This window comes from Ahaetulla prasina, chromosome 1, assembly GCF_028640845.1.
Source record: "Ahaetulla prasina isolate Xishuangbanna chromosome 1, ASM2864084v1, whole genome shotgun sequence".
Taxonomy (NCBI): domain Eukaryota; kingdom Metazoa; phylum Chordata; class Lepidosauria; order Squamata; family Colubridae; genus Ahaetulla; species Ahaetulla prasina.
The window spans coordinates 160760580-160779082 of NC_080539.1; positions in this window are offsets into that span (position 1 = coordinate 160760580).

Genomic DNA, 18503 nt, shown 5'->3' on the forward strand with positions numbered 1-18503 from the left:
GTATGCAGATCAGATTTACACTTAATTTGGCAAAAGCTTGGCAATGTTTTCCACCTACAATTCCTCAAACATAATTTTTTAAAGAACTTTAATTACAATAGTAAAAATGAATCCCAGCTAAACTTCGAGAACGGTAAAAAAAAGTGTAAGAGAAGAGAAGAAGAAAGAAGAAAAAGAGAAAATGTTAAAGAAAAAGACATATATGTAAAAGTGATTTCCAGCCCTCATCACAAGTATAAATAAATCTAATAACTCTTCGCTCCCCCTATAATGTTCTTTTGTCTGCAGTTCCTCTCTTCCTTTGACGGCTGCACAGGGAACAGGGCCAGTGGGAGGCTGATGTTTTAGGCTCCATTTCCCCCCATTTCTACCTCTTTTGGTTAGTTTGAAGGATTAGTGTGTCTAAAGCAATCCTTGCCAAACTGCCACCTTCCAGATGTGCTGGGTTATTTGTATTCATTTCCTTCGTTCATGTCCCTGTTCATATTTATACCTGCTATGTTGTACATATTTGACAAACAAACAAACAAATAAATAAATAAATAAATAAGATAAAATAAAATAAAATAAAATAAAATAATCTTTATCCTGCCCATCTGCCCATTTTAGACTAGGAAGCTAGTCTAAAACAGTCTCATTTGCTGCGCTTGCCAGTAGTTTTCCAAGACCCTGAATGGGTCTTTCAAGGAATGTGGAATTTTGGGGATGTAAGGTGTGATCAAACCCAAACCCAATTTCCTTTTTAACCCCAGTCCCCTTCCCCGTAAGTATTGCCAATTTATTGCCCAGTAAGGATAAAAGCATTCTAGCTCAACACAACACCATGCAGAAAACATAGCTGTGTACCAATCTTTTCAAGAAGCATTTTTTAAAAAAAACGTATGCCGTCTCTACTTTTCCCCAGACAGCAACCATTGAGGAATGAGATTTGCTGCCTTTTTAAGAAAACAAATTGCTGAAAGGAGGAGGTGGCGGTGGTGGAAGAGGAAGCTGTCTTTTATTTGTAAGCCTTCTCTGTCCATTCCTTTCACATTCTCAATCTTTTTTTCCCCAGGAAGGAAGGAAAAATGAGGCACTAAGGAAAGAAAAATAACAACACTATTCCATTTTCATTGGTAAAATGCAAACCAGCCTCTGAGAAGCTCCCCTATTGCTCTTTAAACGCGTGAATATAGAAATTAAATCCCGGAGGGGAAAGCCACAGGAGAAAGTGGGAGTGTGGCATCCATTGTATAGGCTATGAATTGTTATGAATTCTGCTTCATTTGCGGGAGAGTTTAGTAACATACACAGGAGTTTTGTGCCACTAAAAATGTGGTTCCATTCTCAGCTAACTAGATGACTTTGACTCATTTGAAAAAATCAGAACACAAAATACAAGCTGGATGGATACGATCTAACAGACAACCCTCACTCTGTCAAAAAGTACTCATCTGGAGTACTCATCTCAAATGATCTAAGTGCCAGAGCTCACTGTAACAGCATTGCTAAAAAAGCATTAAGAGTTGCTAACCAAATCTTGCGTAGCTTCTTCTCCGGTAATATTGAACTAGGGCATACAAAACTTTTGCCAGACCAGTTCTTGAATACAGCTTATCTGTCTGGAACCCACACTGCATATCAGACATTAATACAATCGAATGAGTCCAGAGATATTTCACAAGAAGAGTCCTCTACTCCTCTGCTCACAACAAAATACCTTAGGCCACCAGACTTGAAATTTTGGGCTTAGACAACTTAGAACTTCGCCATCTTCAGTCTGACCTAAGCATAGTACATAAAATCATCTGCTACAATGTCCTACCAGCCAATGAATACTTCAGCTTCAACCAAAACAATACAAGAGCACACAGTAGATACAAACTCATGGTAAACCAGTCCAAACTAGACTGCAGAAAATACGACTTCAGTAACAGAGTTCTCAACACCTGGAATGCACTACCTGACTCGGTGATCTCTTCCCCAAATCCCCAAAACTTTAACCTTAGACTGTCTACTGTAGACCTCACCCCATTCCTAAGAGGTCTGCAAGGGGCATGCATAAGTGCACCAGTGTGCCTACCATCCCTGTTCTAATGTTTTATTCATATCTTTTTCATGTATTTATAATTATGTTGACACTTGTATCTGTCATAAAATACTGTACATGCTTGACGAAATAAAGAAATAAAATAAATAAATAAATTCTCACAATATTGGGAACTCTTCTCTATTCCTGCTTCCTGGATTCTGGGCATCCATGCCATTTCAAGGAGGTTGCAAAAAAGAAAAAGAAAAAAAGTCAAACAGCCCACTCCTCTATAATCTTCCTTGCTAAAAAGCAGATGGAAACAATCTACTCAGCTGTATTTGGAAAAGGAGATTCTGAAGCTTGTCTGCAATATTTAGGATATCCTATTCCCCACACCAACAGCAGCTTCTATAGCAGAGGATACTAATAGCACCAGAGAGCGCATCTGATTACAACACTACTGAAATACTAATATACAACATTTATTTGCAATACAGTGATACTGGTGTTGGAAGAAATGTCCATCTGGGTTCAGTTCCAAGTGGGGAAAAAGACACTGGATTCACTGAGGTTATTTGAAAATATGGTTTAATGGTGGAGTGGACAGGACCACATGGTTTGAGATCCTGGGCAAAAAGGCACATGGGTGATAGATAGATAGATATTTATACACTCTCTTGGGCCCTGCCTTAGTTTCCTGTTCCTGTACAAGAAATGTATCCCATTGGCTGTTGGACTCCCAGGGGGCGGGAGTCTTAGCTAACTTTGTAGGCTGTCTGTATCCCAGGCCTGGTTGAGCCTTGCTGGGTGATGTAATCTTCCCAGATGCCATGTGGTGAGATGTGCTAAACCTATCATGTCCTGAGGGCCATGTCTTAATCCCATCATTTAATCCCATCACCCTGGAGCTGAAGGTGGGGGGCAGGGAGCTGCAGGAAGTTGCTTTGTCTTTAAAAACATGTTTCTCCTTTTCTGATCCAGGGAAATATAATATTCTGCCTTTTTAACATTTCCCAGAATATTTCATTCTTCTAGGAGTGGGGGTGAGTGCTAACTTCCTACACTGGCTAGGTACCTCAGATGGTTTCTTTTTTAAAAAAAATATGTCTCCTGCATATTTTCCCAACATAGCATTGCAGGGTGAAGAGGACCGCAGTCATTTCTTTGCCTTCTCTATATTTCACTTCTCTGGAAGTCCCAACAGCTCAGGACACAGAAAAAAGGGAATTCTTTCCTTTGCTTTCTTCCTTGTTAGGTAGCAGGAAAGAGCACGGATAGCCTGGTGGTGAACTTAGCATTTTTCCACATTTCAAAGCCAGTGTAGCAATGATGGTGTTTGCTTCACTGGAGAAGAAGATGGGTGGTTCTATAGACGCCGACACAGATCGCTTATTTGTGATAGAGATGCGTTTACTCTCAAAATAAACCCCAAAGGGTACCCTGAAGGGTCATGTGAAATGCAGAACCTGGGCTCTGCCTGGTCTTAGTTCAATTTTCTAATTCCTCTCTGATGCAATAATAGAAAGTTTATAGTCATCTGGAATATTATTTGTAGTGGAAAGGCCAGATTCCAGTTGAAAACAGAACTATAAATCAGTAAATATCAGAAGCATTAAAATGTGTGGCTGTGTCAACAATACCATGTTTCCTTTCTTTTCTTTTCTTTTCTAATTTATCCTCCGTAAATGTGAAGTCAGAAGCTGTAATACTACACACACCAATGCTTTTGTGGAAAGCCCCCCTCCCCGAAGAATGAAATATTTTGGGGGATATTAAAAAGGCAGAATAGAATATTTCCCCTAAAGGAGTAATGGAAAAGAAAAACCTTAAGAAACCAGCCCCAGTTTCCCTGCCCCAAGCAGAAACTGAGGAGGCCAGCTTTTAGAAATGCAGATTTGGTAATCCATTCGGAAAGACTGGGTCAGGAAGAAACTCAGATAAATAACTAGCCAAAGGTTGACAAATTAGCTCAGACAAATACCTAGGTTTTGCTTTCCCCCTTTTGCCTATAAAGCCAGCCATGACTCCTACACGGCCCCATAGGAATCCAGAAGGTATATGTTGTGGTCCGTCAGCAGCCTACGAAGCTGGCAACGGAGTCAGACAGTGATGAGGCTGAGGTGAGGCCAGGGCCACCAGGAAGTGAGGTGCGGACTCCAGAGCTTCCAGAGCCTGACAGTAGTGAGGCAGAGGAACAGGAGGAGCCTATTCCTAATGCACGCATGAGAAGAGCTGCCAGAAGGCAAGAGCAGCTCAAGCAGAGAGGACAACTCAGGAGTAGGGCCAAGAGATGATTGGCACCTCCCATAAGGCTTAAAACAGACCAGAACCAGTGTTTCAGCTTGCCGGAAAACAATGTTGTAGCTGCGTCCTCTGCTTTGTGTATGTCTCTGTTTTTGTTGAACGAGGCTGGGAATGAAATAATTCCCAGCTGTTCGAATAAAGTTTATTTTATCATGGACTGAGTTTGTTGCTACCTACAGTATAAAACGCACCCATTCTAAACTCCATTTAGTCAGCTGTCCCAGAATCACATGTAGTTGGTGGTTTGGCTTCAACAATAAAGGGAACCTTTCTTTCCAATCAACTTCCAGCCACCATTTTATTTCCAGTGCCTTTCTCTCGGCTTGGAACTGAACTAGATGGATTTTCCTTCCCTTTAACACTGCTGCTTGCTCGATTCCCCTCTGCACAGCAAGCTACTCAGATTCAGACACCCCACCTGCCAGTCTATGCTGCTCATATACCACTTACTCATAAATAGGATGATTTTAAGTGGAATTAACTCTCTCCAAGTCGGTGGTATAGCTTAGTAATCGTCATAAGGCATTCTCTAGGATAGAATATTTCATTTTTAGTTTGAAAGATTCTTGTTATCTTTCCTCCCCATCTCTTCCTTAAAGAGATTGAGACAATGTATTGATCTGCCTGCACCATCATCAGGTATGTCTAGCTTAATGAAAAGAAGGACTAGGGGTGACATGTTAGTAGACTTCCGATATCTCAGGGGCTGCCACAAAGAAGAGGGAGTCAAACTATTCTCCAAAGCACCTGAGGGCAGGACAAGAAGCAATGGGTGGAAACTAATCAAGGAGAAAAGCAACCTAGAACTAAGAAAATTTTCCTGATAATTAAAATAATTAATCAGTGGAACAACTTGCCTCCAGAAGATATAAATGCTCCAACACTGGAAGCTTTTAAGAAGAGATTGGACAACCATTTGTCTGAAGTGGTGTAGGAGTTCCTGCCTAAGCAGGGGGTTGGACTTGAAGACCTCCAAGGTCCCTTCCAACTCTGTTTTCTATTCTATTCTATTCTATTCTATTCTATTCTATTCTATTCTATTCTATCCATTTTCATAACAAGAAGTGGGTCTTTTCAGCAATAGCACCAATCTATGGAGTACTTTTCTTTTTTTAAAAAAAGGCTCTCTGTAACTGATAATCAATAGGATTACAGTTTTTACTTTTTAGACACTAACCAAAGTTTTTGGCAGTGATTTGCTCTCTGAGCTTGTTTCAATTTGGTTCCCGAACATTTCGTTACCAGACTAGGTAACAGCATCAGCGGGATTTCCTTCTCCTATTCATGTTAACTTAGTCTTGTGTGCCGGTGTGGTCAGTTGATCTTGTGCATGGTTGGTTGTTTAAATTCCAAGCAGCCAATTGGTTCTCTTGTTGGTTGGTAGTCCAAATGGTCTGGTTTCTTATGTATTCATATGCTGGATCTAAATCAATATGCTTGTTAATTGCTCCTTTGGCAGAATACCAGGCTTCAATCAGTTCATATGTGCGGCAGGTGTTGGGATGACCAAAGGGTTTTTGTTTCTTCCCAATTGACCTGGTGTTGTTCATTGGCAATGTGGCTCAAGAAAAAAAACAAAGTTTTTTTTAATTCCTTTTGACTGTTGACGTTCTCTTTATATGAGGATTCCTACAATGTGATTTAGCTTTATCATCAAGCTATTGTTGGAGTTTCTTGCTGTAAAATCTGTTGTTTAGTTTCTAATTATGGGGAATGGATTGCTGCTTTCAAGCCTTTGCTTTCTTACTTTATGTTTGATCTGACAATCATGATTTTATTTGTGTTTTATTGTACAGCCTCTCTAGGCTTTTGTTATTAGTCATTAGTCATAATATACTTTATGAGTAGAGTACAGTGCAGCAGAACAAAACAAAGCAAAACAAAAAGTCCTGTTTGTAAGATGAGCTGAAAGTAGGAATACTGATATAATTCTCAGAAAAAAGGAAGGCGTCAAAATCTGATACGGTAGTATGGAAGTCGGTTAACTTGTTTTGGTTCTAGATACCATATCCCTAGAACTATATGAAAAGAGCCTGATTACTATTCATTTTCCTAAGCCCAGATATTGTCAGTAACTAGCTGACCAATTAAAAAACATATTAACAATTTTTATCAGCAAATGTATCATCTCACTGGATGGACAGCAGCGGGCACATTACCTGTTCTTTCATTTCTCAGGTGCCAAGAATGATGTAGTGTTGATTATCCAGGGTGAATTTTATGCACTTTTTCTGCAAATCAAATGGGAAGCCAAATAAATACCATCCAAAGGTATGGGATGAACTTTACAGTAATAATTGCATGCACTGGCAATATGGCACTCCATTAATACCGCAATAAATAAAGCATCTCATTTCGCTTCATTCATTTTATAGCTACTTGCATTTTCCAATTGATAAGAATTGGAAAAGCATGATAGAATTAAATTGCTGCTGGCTAATAATAGAGGTAATTAAATCCAGATTTTAAGGGCAAGCCTATATAAGTTGCAAGCACCCTCATTATCTGAAAATTGGAGAAACAAAAGCCATGGAGAGGTGGTGCCATAACTCAGCAGAGATTGTATCTTGGTCTTCAAAGCCTGTTTAAGCTAACAAGATACAGCTTGAAATCATTGGCATCCCTTTCTTGAATTTGTATTGATACTGAGTTCTGGCAAGACTACATGTAGATTAAAATCAGTCTTGCCACAAAGCAAGGCACCCCTGGAATTCAACAGCGTTTACATATGCAGTTTGTGAAGAGATATGCTGCAGTTTTTTTAGGTGGATACTTAATAGTGGTTCCTCCTCCACTCAACCCTTCTAACAAACGAAGAAAAAAAAAGCCTCTAGCAAAGGGGTGTCAAACTTAAGGCCAGCGGGCCGGATTCAGCCTGCGGGGTGCTTAGATTTGGCCCGCGGCAGGAGTGAAATGCTCGTGGTTCGGACCGGATCGATCAATCTGGTAGCAATGATGGCGGGTAGTTTGGAGAACCAGTAGCAAAAATCCCCGCCCCACCCCCCCCATGCCCAGCTGAGACATGCGATCATCAGAGACTATTTTTTTTACTTTTAAAAGCATTTTTTAAAAGGTAAAAAATCTGAAGCCTCCTAGGCAAAAAATGGGGGGTGAAGGCAAAAAATGGGGGGGTTCGTTAGAGAGAGAGAGAGAGAGAAAGAAAGAAAGAAAGAAAGAAAGAAAGAAAGAAAGAAAGAAAGAAAGAAAGAAAGAAAGAAAGAAAGAGGGAGGGAGGGAGGAAAAAGGAAAGGAAGGAAGGACTACAAACCTGGCACTAAACGCAGTTTCAGAGGATAATCCAGGGCTGGAAGGGACCTGGAGGTCATCTAGTCCAACCCTTCTCCAGCAGGACACTGTTAATTACCTGTTCTTTCATTTCTCAGGTGCCAAGAATGATGTAGTGTTGATTATCCAGGGTGAATTTTATGCACTTTTTCTGCAAATCAAATGGGAAGCCAAATAAATACCATCCAAAATAAAATAAAAATAAAATAAAAATAAAAATAAAATAAATAAATGAGTTTCTGTCTTTTGATCCCCCAGTCACATAGCCATGCCCAGCCAGTCACATGACCCCCAACAAGCCATTCCCAACAAGCCATGCCCACAGAACCGGTAGGAAAGAAATTTAGATTTCACCACTGGTCCGCGGGGCCACCCTGGAAACAGACAAGGACCGGGCGGCGGTGCTTCTGCTGGCAGAGGATTGCAGGAGGCCATCGCAGCCAAAAACAGAGCTCACAAGGCCATGGGCAGCCCTCCTGAGCTCCATTTTTGCTGGCAGAGGGTTGCAGGAAGTCACCACAGCCAAAAACAGAACTTGGGAGAGTGCCCAGCCCACCACAGACGCCCCAGACATGAATGGCGTTGAACTGGCCACACCCACTCTGGCCACGTCCACCCCGGTCCTGCTCTAGCATGACAAAAGGTGTGCACTCTCTGAAAATGCCCAGTTTCTAAACCATCAGTTCAAAGGAAGATGCCCTATTGAGCTTATCTGCCAGGCTAATTCTGAAGCAAAAAAGAGAGAGAGAGAGAGAGACTTCTCTGGGGCAGCATACCTAGCTGCACATTTTTTCTGGATCCAAGGATTGAAGGAATGCATGCCAGGTGGTTTTGAGGAACCCTAGTTTTTGTTTTTTTACCGGTACAGGCAAGGGAGGTGAAAAGGATGAGCTTTTTAAAAAAAACTAAATTTGAGATATTTCACCTTACAGACAAAGGAAAGCCTGCCTTATAGATTTTCTTTAGCATTGGGGTTTTTGGGTTGCGATAGAAAGAATATTTGAATTGGATTTTTGACTTCTTTTTAAAAAAACAAGTTATCTCGTTAACTGTCAACCGTGAAGGGGATTGGGAGCTGGCTGGCAATGTGCTTTCCTCCCACCCTGAGTTAGGAGAAAACAGACTACAGGTAGACCTCGATTTCACCATCACAGCTGAGGCCAAATTTTTGTTGCTAAGCGAATCAATTCTAAAGTGAGTTATCCTTTTAATGACACACAGAAATCCAGACATGCTACAAAGCAGAATTCCTTTGGATGCCAAAGGCGTTGCCCAAAAATAAGAAGTGTGGGTGGCTCTGGCTCAATGTTCTGCTTTGTTGGGAATTTAACCAAAGATAAAGACAAGGGAAGATCTAAACTGAGAGAACTGGTAGTTAAGAAAGGTGGCATAAATGCTTTCTGATATATGAATATGTTGACTATGTCATGACTTGTCATCATGGCAATCAAATCCAAATGTTCCTATCACTTACCTTACCTCAAATGTTTTCCCCTTCCCCTGCCATTCTAGACCTTACCTGAATTATCACTATCTGATATGTTATATGAAATAATACGAATTAGATTCATGTGTGTGTGGTGTTACTGGGATCAAGTCCTATTTCTGTCCAGGGATCAGATATTAACACAAAGACATCCATTGACAAATTTCGGTAATTATCAATTGATTAATAATGACTATAAAACATGAAATCAGATCCAACTTCAAGGCTACCTGGGTGGGCCTTTTCAACTGCTCAGAGCAGCCGCTGTCCTAGTTTGTTATTTAGCACAAACTCTCCCATCCTTCTTCTTTTCGTGTATAGTTTTAGCACTTATTGATGTTAGAAGAGCTCCACCTGGGCTTGATGTTAAGGATAACTAGAAAATGAAGTACTAGCAGCAGCAGTGGTAGTAATATTGATTTCCACCATTGGCTACACAGGCTGAAATCATTATTAGGAGCTATGGACTGGGATGTATTGTAACTCATTTTAAGTGACTAGCTCAGCCTTCACTGCAAGAGTTGTTAAAAGCCTTATTCAGTTTAGGTTCTGCTGACTATGTCAGGATGGGGTAAAGGGGCAATTGCAGCTCTTATGTTCTTTCTAGGAGTCATCAGATTCTGAGACTGATGATAGTAGCTGGATAGTCAGGGTATTTTATTTATTTTATATATCAAATTTGGAGACTGCTCATCTAACTCACGGAGAGACTCTGGATAGAAGATGGAGTTACATTGTGGCTACTGGAAGACTTATATCGGCTAGAGTCAACACTGAGAGCCATTGCTTCTCAGAATCTGCTGCCTCATTGCAGTGACAAGACCAACTGAAATTCCAGAACTTATTGGCTGTATTGGCACCTAACACTGTGCCATGATTCTTAATACAGATTGAATGTTCTGGTTCATGGTTAATGGGTTTGACCTTAAGTCAATAATAAACAAATGGTTATTATGGTGTAGAAAGGACCTTGATCATCTAACTGCTTGGTCTAAAATTTGGCAACTACAAATCTCAACCAGTAAATGCTCAGTCTTGCATATTGGAAGAAAGAACCCAATCACAAAGTACATGCTTGATGGACATTGCCTCGCAGATGACTCCCACCCTGTCAAAGACCTTGGAGTTTTTACATCTAACGATTTAAGTGCCAAAGCCCACTGCAACTATATAGCTAAGAAGGCTCTAAGAGTTGTTAACTTAATTTTACATAGCTTCTTTTCAAAAAACACCACGCTACTGACCAGAGCATATAAAACATTTGTTAGGCCAATTCTTGATTACTGCTCTCCTGTCTGGAACCCATACCATATATCTGACATCAACACAGTTGAGCGTGTCCAAAGGTATTTTACGAGAAGAATTCTCCACTCCTCCGAAACCAATAAAATACCTTATTCCACCAGACTTGATATCCTGGGTCTAGAAAACTTGGAACTTCGTCGCCTTTGACAAGATCTGGGTTTAGCATATAAGATCATCCGTTGTAATGTCCTTCCTGTCAATGACTTTTTTAGTTTCAATAACAATATCACAAGAGCTACCAACAGATTTAAACTCAATGTCAACCGCTCCAGTTTAGATTGCAGAAAACACGATTTCTGTAACAGAATTGTCTATGCTTGGAATGCATTACCTGACTCTGTGGTTTCTTCTCATAACCCCAAAGGCTTTACTCAAAAACTGTCCACAGTTGACCTCACCACTTTCCTAAGAGGACTCTAAGGGGCGTGCATAAGAGCACAAACGTGCCTACCGTTCCTGTCCTATTGTTTCTTCCCCTATGTATATATATGTTTATAGTACCTCGTTTCTCCTCATATATACGTTCATATATTATATAACCCTTTATGCAATGCTTGTATGTATTGTTACAACAAATAAATAAATAAATAAGAATGATGTCTACACCAATGGCGGGAGAATCCACCCATCTGGATGCTTCTACACATGTGCAGAAGCGTCGCACGCTCATGAGCGAACAAGTAGCAAACTAAATTGAAACCCACCACTGCTCTTTAGAAGGCCAGATCCTGAAGATGAAACTCAAATACTTTGGCCACCTAATGAGAAGGAAGGACTCACTGGAAAAGAGCCTAATGCTGGGAAAGATTGAGGGCAAAAGAAGAAGGGGACGACAGAAAATTAGATGGCTGGATGGAGTCACTGAAGCAGTAGGCGTGAGCTTAAATGGACTCTAGAGCAGCGGTTCTCAACCTGTGGGTCGGGACCCCGTTGGGGGTCGAATGACGATTTGCCAGGAGTCGCCTAAGACCATCGGAAATATGGGAAGTATACTTGCGAGTTGAAGAATCGTGCCCCAATGGTTGACTCCACAAGCCAGCTGCAGGCTCTTCAAATCGCTAGCCGAATTCGGCTTCAGGTGCAATGAATTAAAAAAGAGAGAAATCTTTGCTCTGATGTCTCTCTCTCTCAAACAAGCTGCAATCACTCCCAATCGCTAGCCTAATCTGGCTTCAGGTGTGATAAACTTAATAGGGGAGGAGTCTCCGCTTTAATGCCTCCGTCCTCAAGGCAATCGCAAGCAGTTCAGATCGCTAGCCAATACGGCTTCAGGCGCAATAAATTCAAAATGAAAATAATTTTACGGTTAGGGTCGCCACATCGTGGGGAATTGTATTAAAGGGGTCGCCACATCGTGGGGAATTGTATTAAAGGGGTCGCAGCACTATAAAGGTTGAGAACCACTGCTCTAGAGGATGGTAGAGGATAGGAAGGCCTGGAGGAACATTGTCCATGGAGTCGCGATGGGTTGGATACAACTTCGCAACTGACAACAACAACACTGGTCTACATCCATCCTTTGTGTTCACATTTGAAACATGGGACTGCTAGGAGAATTCCCCATGCTTTTTTGTCTGCTGACTGGCAGATGAAATAAATCTATTAGATATAATAGCTATGATCTAAATTTACATCTATCTCTCTATGTTGTACCACCAATGAACTGGCCATTTCATTAATCTTTTTAGGACCTTTAGTTGTGCTGAGGAATATAATAATGTTATTTCCTACTCCCTGCTTCATTATTATTCTTTTCTCTTAATGTTAGGCAGAATAATAACAAAAATAAACACTCACTCCATATATTTTTAATCAGTCCACTAATGTACACATTAAAGTTTGCTTACAAAATGTGTACTTGGAAACTGCAGGATTCAAAGTAAGTTTGGTGGTAGAGGATTTCTTACTAGAAACGAGGGGGGGGAAAAGGTCCCATTGTGATCAAAAAATGATGTTTCAATTCAATTTAGCGCAGAAAAGTTTGGGATCATAATTAAATTGGAATTTCTGAACTGTGGATAATGATCAGCAGAATAGCTAAGCATACAATACAGAATCGTTGGAAAAATTTTAAATAGTGTGAAATCTTTATTTATAAGTGTGTGATATCATTAAACTGGAGGGGAGAATAAAAAAAATATATATTTCAGGGTTGGTAACTCTGTATTTCCATTAAGAAACATTCGTTTTTTACAAACCACCCTAATCTACCCTTCTGATGATTTGGATTTTGCATAATCCATCAGCCAAACATCTGGGGTTACTAAAGTTCAGCTTCAAAATAACTGGAGGGCACCAGATTGCCAACCGCAGTTCTAAACCATCCCTTAAAAATGTACCTAAAACAGAAATTGGCAGAAAATCAAAAGCGTCTGATTCTCGCTAATGGAAAAAAAGTTTTTTTAAAAAAATAAGTTGAAAGTGCAAGTAAGTAAAACCACCCACGAGTTCTGTCAAAGTCAACTGGTCTATGCAAACAGACTTCTCTCGCTTGACAAGGGAAAATGGGAAAGATTACTTAGGTTGCCTATATTCCAGACTGACAAAATAGTCACGCGGTGCTTTATAAGTCTAGACAAATCAGAAGCTTGCATGTTTACTCGAAAGCATTGTAATTTTAAATGGCCAAATCCTAACTTATTTTTGGGGGGAGCATTGCCACAAAACCTTTCTCTTTAAAATATATATATATATGTTGTGACTCATCCTCCCTCCTCTCCTCAGCCCGGCCCCTCCCATCTCCAACCGGGCCTTTTATCAGACTCCGAGTCTGATAATGAAGATGAACGGCCTGCCTCCAGCCCCCGGCCCGGGCCCCATGCCCGGAGAGGATTCCAGGAGTGAAAGGACAAGCTCGATAAACCTCACTCATACAGCGTCTGTTCCTTTGGCTCAGCCTTCAGAGCAGGAAGCCAGCCAGGTGCTGGAATTACTCGGGCCTACTCCCTCTGACCCCTCCCTTTCCCAGAAGCTGACAGCAGATCCAGCTGAAGACAATTCAGAGTAGGAGGACCTTCGCTTCCAGAGATCTGAGAGGCAACGCCAGCAGAAGGATGGGTGGGGCAGGCCTGGATAAATGCTGAGTCATGGAGCCACACCCCACAGCCTATATAAAGGACCTGCTTTTGGCATTCCAACCTTGAGTCAAGCAAAGTCTTATCTAGTTTGCTGATATCGGACTCTTTTGCTGAACTCACAACTTGGACTCCTGCCTGCCCTGATAAACCTCAAAGGAACTTGGCAAGCTGCAAAGGCTTCGTTGCCAAATTTGTTACGGACTTCCTTGACTTGTTCGTTGGAGTGGGAGTGGGACACGACAATATATATATATATATATGGCTGATGTATCCAATCATTTATCCAATTTGGATTGTGCATACCGTATTTTTCAAAGTATAAGACGTACCTTTTTTCCCCAAAAAAGAGGGTGAAAATCTGGGTACTTATACTCCGAATGTAGCCCACCCAGCTTCTCAAAAGAAGCTTTCAGAGGCTGAAAAAAAGTATCAGAAATAGAACTTCAAAAAAGAAGCCCCCAAACAGAGCTTCAGAGGCTTTTTTTCTGAAGCTGTTTCGGAGGCTTTCAGAGGCAGAAAAAAGTTTTTTCTGAAAAGGAGTTTCAGAAGTTTCAGAAGCAGAAAAAAAAAAAGCAAGGCACAGAGCTCACAATCAAGGAACCTGTTGCTAAAATTCACCTCTGGGAACAGCTGACTGGGGGGATTCCGGGAGGCCAATCCACCTGCCAATCAGCTTTTTTCCTATTTCCTTCCCAAAAACTAAGGTGCGTCTTATACTCCGAAAAATACGGGTAGTTTGAATTGTTTTAACCAACATCCCTCCACATTTAAGGTCTGGCATTCGTTTAATTGTTTAAAACTTCCAAATAATCCAAACCTTTACAAACAAGGTATCAGGTGTCAGTCTTGATATTTGATAGAGAAAAAAAATTAGAAATTCTAGGATGGATGCATCCTTTTATTAAAAATGTCTGCTCATAAGCAGGAAGATCTGAGTGACCTTGTTTTAATAGAGCCACTTTATTTGAACCGTGCAGTGATTTTGAAGACTCAGAGCTCCAAATCTCTAATAGCTGCAAGTGAGCAAAATAGAACTAGGGATGGGAAAATATTTGAATCCTTTATTCATCCCATCCCCTTTTTTTCCTTAAATCTCCACAATTCATGTGGATTGCAGTTTATCATCTATTTACTGCAATACTTTGAAATAAATGCCAGGCAAAACAATTCTTTCAGCCAGTTTCTAGCATTGAGAGGGGTAGGACTGCTAAAAAGAACAGTCCCCATTTTTACTATCCTACTGGGTGCCTTTTTCCTCCTTGACTTCCATAGACTACAGTACAATGGAAAGAATTAAAAACTTTACTGAGTTGCCATAGAGATGGGCCATAGCAGCAGGTGTCAGGGAAAACAATGACATTTTGCAAGTAGCAATAGGCACGCCCACTGCAGCTCATCCGTTTTCCCCTTGTTCCACTAGTAGAACAAGTGTGTTGTTAGATCATTTGGTCAGCTTGCTGGGGAATTGCTCACAGCTTGGTTGTCGTTCTGATATACTTAGCTTCTACAACAAAGCAACATGCTTTCCTATAACCCCTTAGCCTGCATTTTGTAAAGCTTGACTCAAACACTTAACCCACACACAATTTTAAGTTTACTTTTCTTAGGAGAGACAGGAAGACTGTCAGGCTCAGCCCAAGAGCAGGGTGAAATGCTCCCAGTTTGGACTGGATTGCCTGATCCGGTAGCAATCGTGGCAGGTGGTTCGGAGAACCAGTAGCAATTGCGGTGCGAGGCTCTGCCCACCCACCCAGCTGTCATTACTTCCTGGTTTTAACCAGGAAGTAATGTGTTTTGTACCCTCTGCGCATGCGCAGAAAGGTTTTGCACATGCACAGAGGGTCTGCATCAGGGGTGAAATCTAAAAAATTTCCCTACCAGTTCTGTGGGTGTGGCTTAATTGGTGGGCATGGCTTGGTGGTCAGGTAAACAAAGTATACAAAACAATAAGAGGTATCAAAAACCAACTTTCACACTTTACACACACACAACACAACACAACTGACACACACACACACACACAAAATGCCACATACAGCTTTGTGAGTTTTTGTGTGTTTGTGTAGTTAAAGTGAAACACTACAGAAACACACCAAATCTCAGAAAGCTGCACAAATATTTTATTTTATTTATATTTTTAGCAGCTAAATTTAAAACTTCCTTAACTTTAAATTGCTGTCTAAAAAAAAAACTCCTTAAAAAACCCCAATTACCTATTTTTTAAATCTCCCCCCCCCCTTACTTACCTTATTCAAGGGAAAAGGCAGGTAGATTGAGTTGCTCACCGATGAGATGGATTGCAGGCAGGCAGATTCAGTTGCTAGCTGATGCAATTCATTGCAGCACCCAAAGCAAGGCTTAGCAAGCCCGAAAGAAGCAGCAAGTAGGCAAGTGGGGACCAGGCGATTGCGTGGGAATGGGCGGGGGCTGTTGTAGGAGGGTGTAAAAAAATGATTTTAAAAGCCTGTAATGATCAGGCAACTCAGTTGGGATCGCCAGAGGAAAAAAAGCTTTTAAAAGGCTCCTCTGATGATCCCAGCTGAAGTTGCCTGATCGCCAGAACCTTTTAAAAGAATTTTTTTAACAACCTCTTTGGCCGAAGAGGTTGTTTAAAAAAAGGGTTCTGAGGATCCCAGCTGAGCCGCTTGGTCATAAAAGGCTTTTTTTTTTACTTTTTTTTACTTTTAAAAGCATTTTTTCGGCCAAAGAAAAAATGCTTTTAAAAGTTAAAAAAAAATCTTTAATGATCGTGTGGCTCAGCTGGGGCAGGGAGAGGGGCCAGGGATTTTTGCTACCAGTTCTCCGAATCACCTGCCGCCATTGCTACCGGATCAGGTGGTCCGGTCTGAACCGGGAGCATTTCACCCCTGCCCGGCATGCACACATGCGAGCGAAGCGAGCGGCACATGCACTTCTGAACAGGTAAGGAAGGTAAGTAGATTTCACCCCTGCCCAAAAGCAATATAGAACAATCAAGCCAGAATTCAGTTCTTTATTTCCTTAAGCACAACAGACAGAATCTTGCCAGACTAAACTTATTAGTATCACTCCAATCAATATACTCTGGGAGATTCAAGGGAACAACTATCCTAACTCTCTCCCTCTGTTTCGTATCCAGCTCTGGGCTGGCTTGCTTCTTATCTCTCTCTCTCTCTCTCTCTCTCTCTCTCTCTCTCTCTCTCTCTCTCTCTCTCTCTCTCTCCCCCGCCTCCTTGGAATGTGCTCCCTCTTTCCTGGGAACCTGCTGCTTCACTGTAGACCATCACAAAGACAGCTTGAGGCCTCAAGGACTTATGTGGCATTTACAAGCCTTGAAAGTTCCTTCATAAGTTACTCTCTAATTGTAACTTTAAGGTGATAGCTTATCATATTTAAATAGCTTTAATTTAATTCCAACTAAATTGTCATCACATTTAGATTGTACCCTCTCCATGACCATTGGTTCTTTGCCTTCCTATTTCTATGGCATACCAGAAGTTTAATGTCTCACTTGTTTTGAACAGAACTTATTCATGATGCTGAGACTTTTCCTCTAAGCTCTTAATTGTTTGGGTGGAAACCAACCTTCACTGGATTCAGATGGGGGCATTATCTTCAGGTTTGTGATAGATTAGGGCTGCTGTGTAAGGGACCTTTGATCGTGCTGCACAATAGGTCATTGTCTAGGCATCTTGAAGACACCTTGGGAAAAGTTTAGAAGCCAGAGGCTCTGGAGCTGTGCAAGATTACTGGGAGAGAAGCAACTGAAACACATTGGGAACATATTGGATGTTCTGTTATTTGCCTTAAGAAGACTGGAGCCTCTTTCCGATCATTTTTTTTTCACTCACTGGTGATTTATAATGCTAATGTTATTCAATCGTTGTCATGCTGCAATGAGGACAGACTTTATGTTCTTTCAATGATGGCCGGGTATAGCTATAAAGATACCGTAAGTCCCTGTAAGTGAGGAACTGGCCTAAAATCAGCACTGGGTTTTATGTACCTGTTTGCTTTCCAGCTGTTTACTCCTTGCGGTTGTAAATCTTAGTGAAATCTTTCAGAAATCTTGCCTTTCTTTGGAACAATCTCTGTTCTAGTGATCTTGTAAAAAAAAAAAAGCTGTTCACCCACTTGGAAGAGTGTCAGACATAACCTTTAATAAAATTCAAAGAGAAATCAGAAGATTAAAATGTGAAGGACTGTTCTTCCTTTTAGAGAAGCAACAATGTGCCATTGCAGGATTGCTAATGGAAACATGAACATGCTCATAATCACATTTTTGAATGTTGCAGGGATCCTGCCTTCTCTTGTCTCGTTCATTTTGAAGGATGTGCTTTGCTTATCTTTTTGGAGGGTATCTTCCAGTCATTGTTGACTCCTGGCTCTATGGGTCCCCACAGTTTTCTTGGCAAGATTTCAGAAGTGGTTCACCACTGCCTGCTTACCAGGCCTGAGATGGAGGGACTGGCCCCAAGATCACCAGCTGGCCTTGCACCTAAGGCAGCACTAGAACACACGGACTGCCACTTTCTACCTTGGTGTCTTACTGCTATCCAAGCTGGCTCTTTTTGTTTGCCATGCAGAGTCACTTATTTAGACTTCAGTCCTGCAGGTTATGAGCCTCTTTCTAGAGCTGGAATTAACCCAACTGGGTTTTTGCTTTTAAAAATCAGATGCTTAATACCACAGCTGATATTTTTTCAGAAGAGGCTGGGAAGAAAATCTATTCTTTTCTAGTGCAGGACAAATTTGGGTTATTTTGCTGCCTGAGGCAATAACAAAACAGCACCTGTCCCTCATGGTTTGTAGGTGACTGGATTGGACTCTCGGTTGAATCTTAACTCAGTTTTGTACGATATTGTTTTATTGCCTAAATACCAAGGCAGAATGGGCTAGATTAAGAGACCTGTGACCAATTGTGTCACATGCCCTGTTCTATCCCCCTTGCACTTTGCTTCTGTCCCCACCACCGTTGTCCTTTGCCACCAAAGATGCCAGTTCACCACGGACAACCATTTTTCTGAAAGGGCTTTCCTGGTTGAGCAGGGGGTTG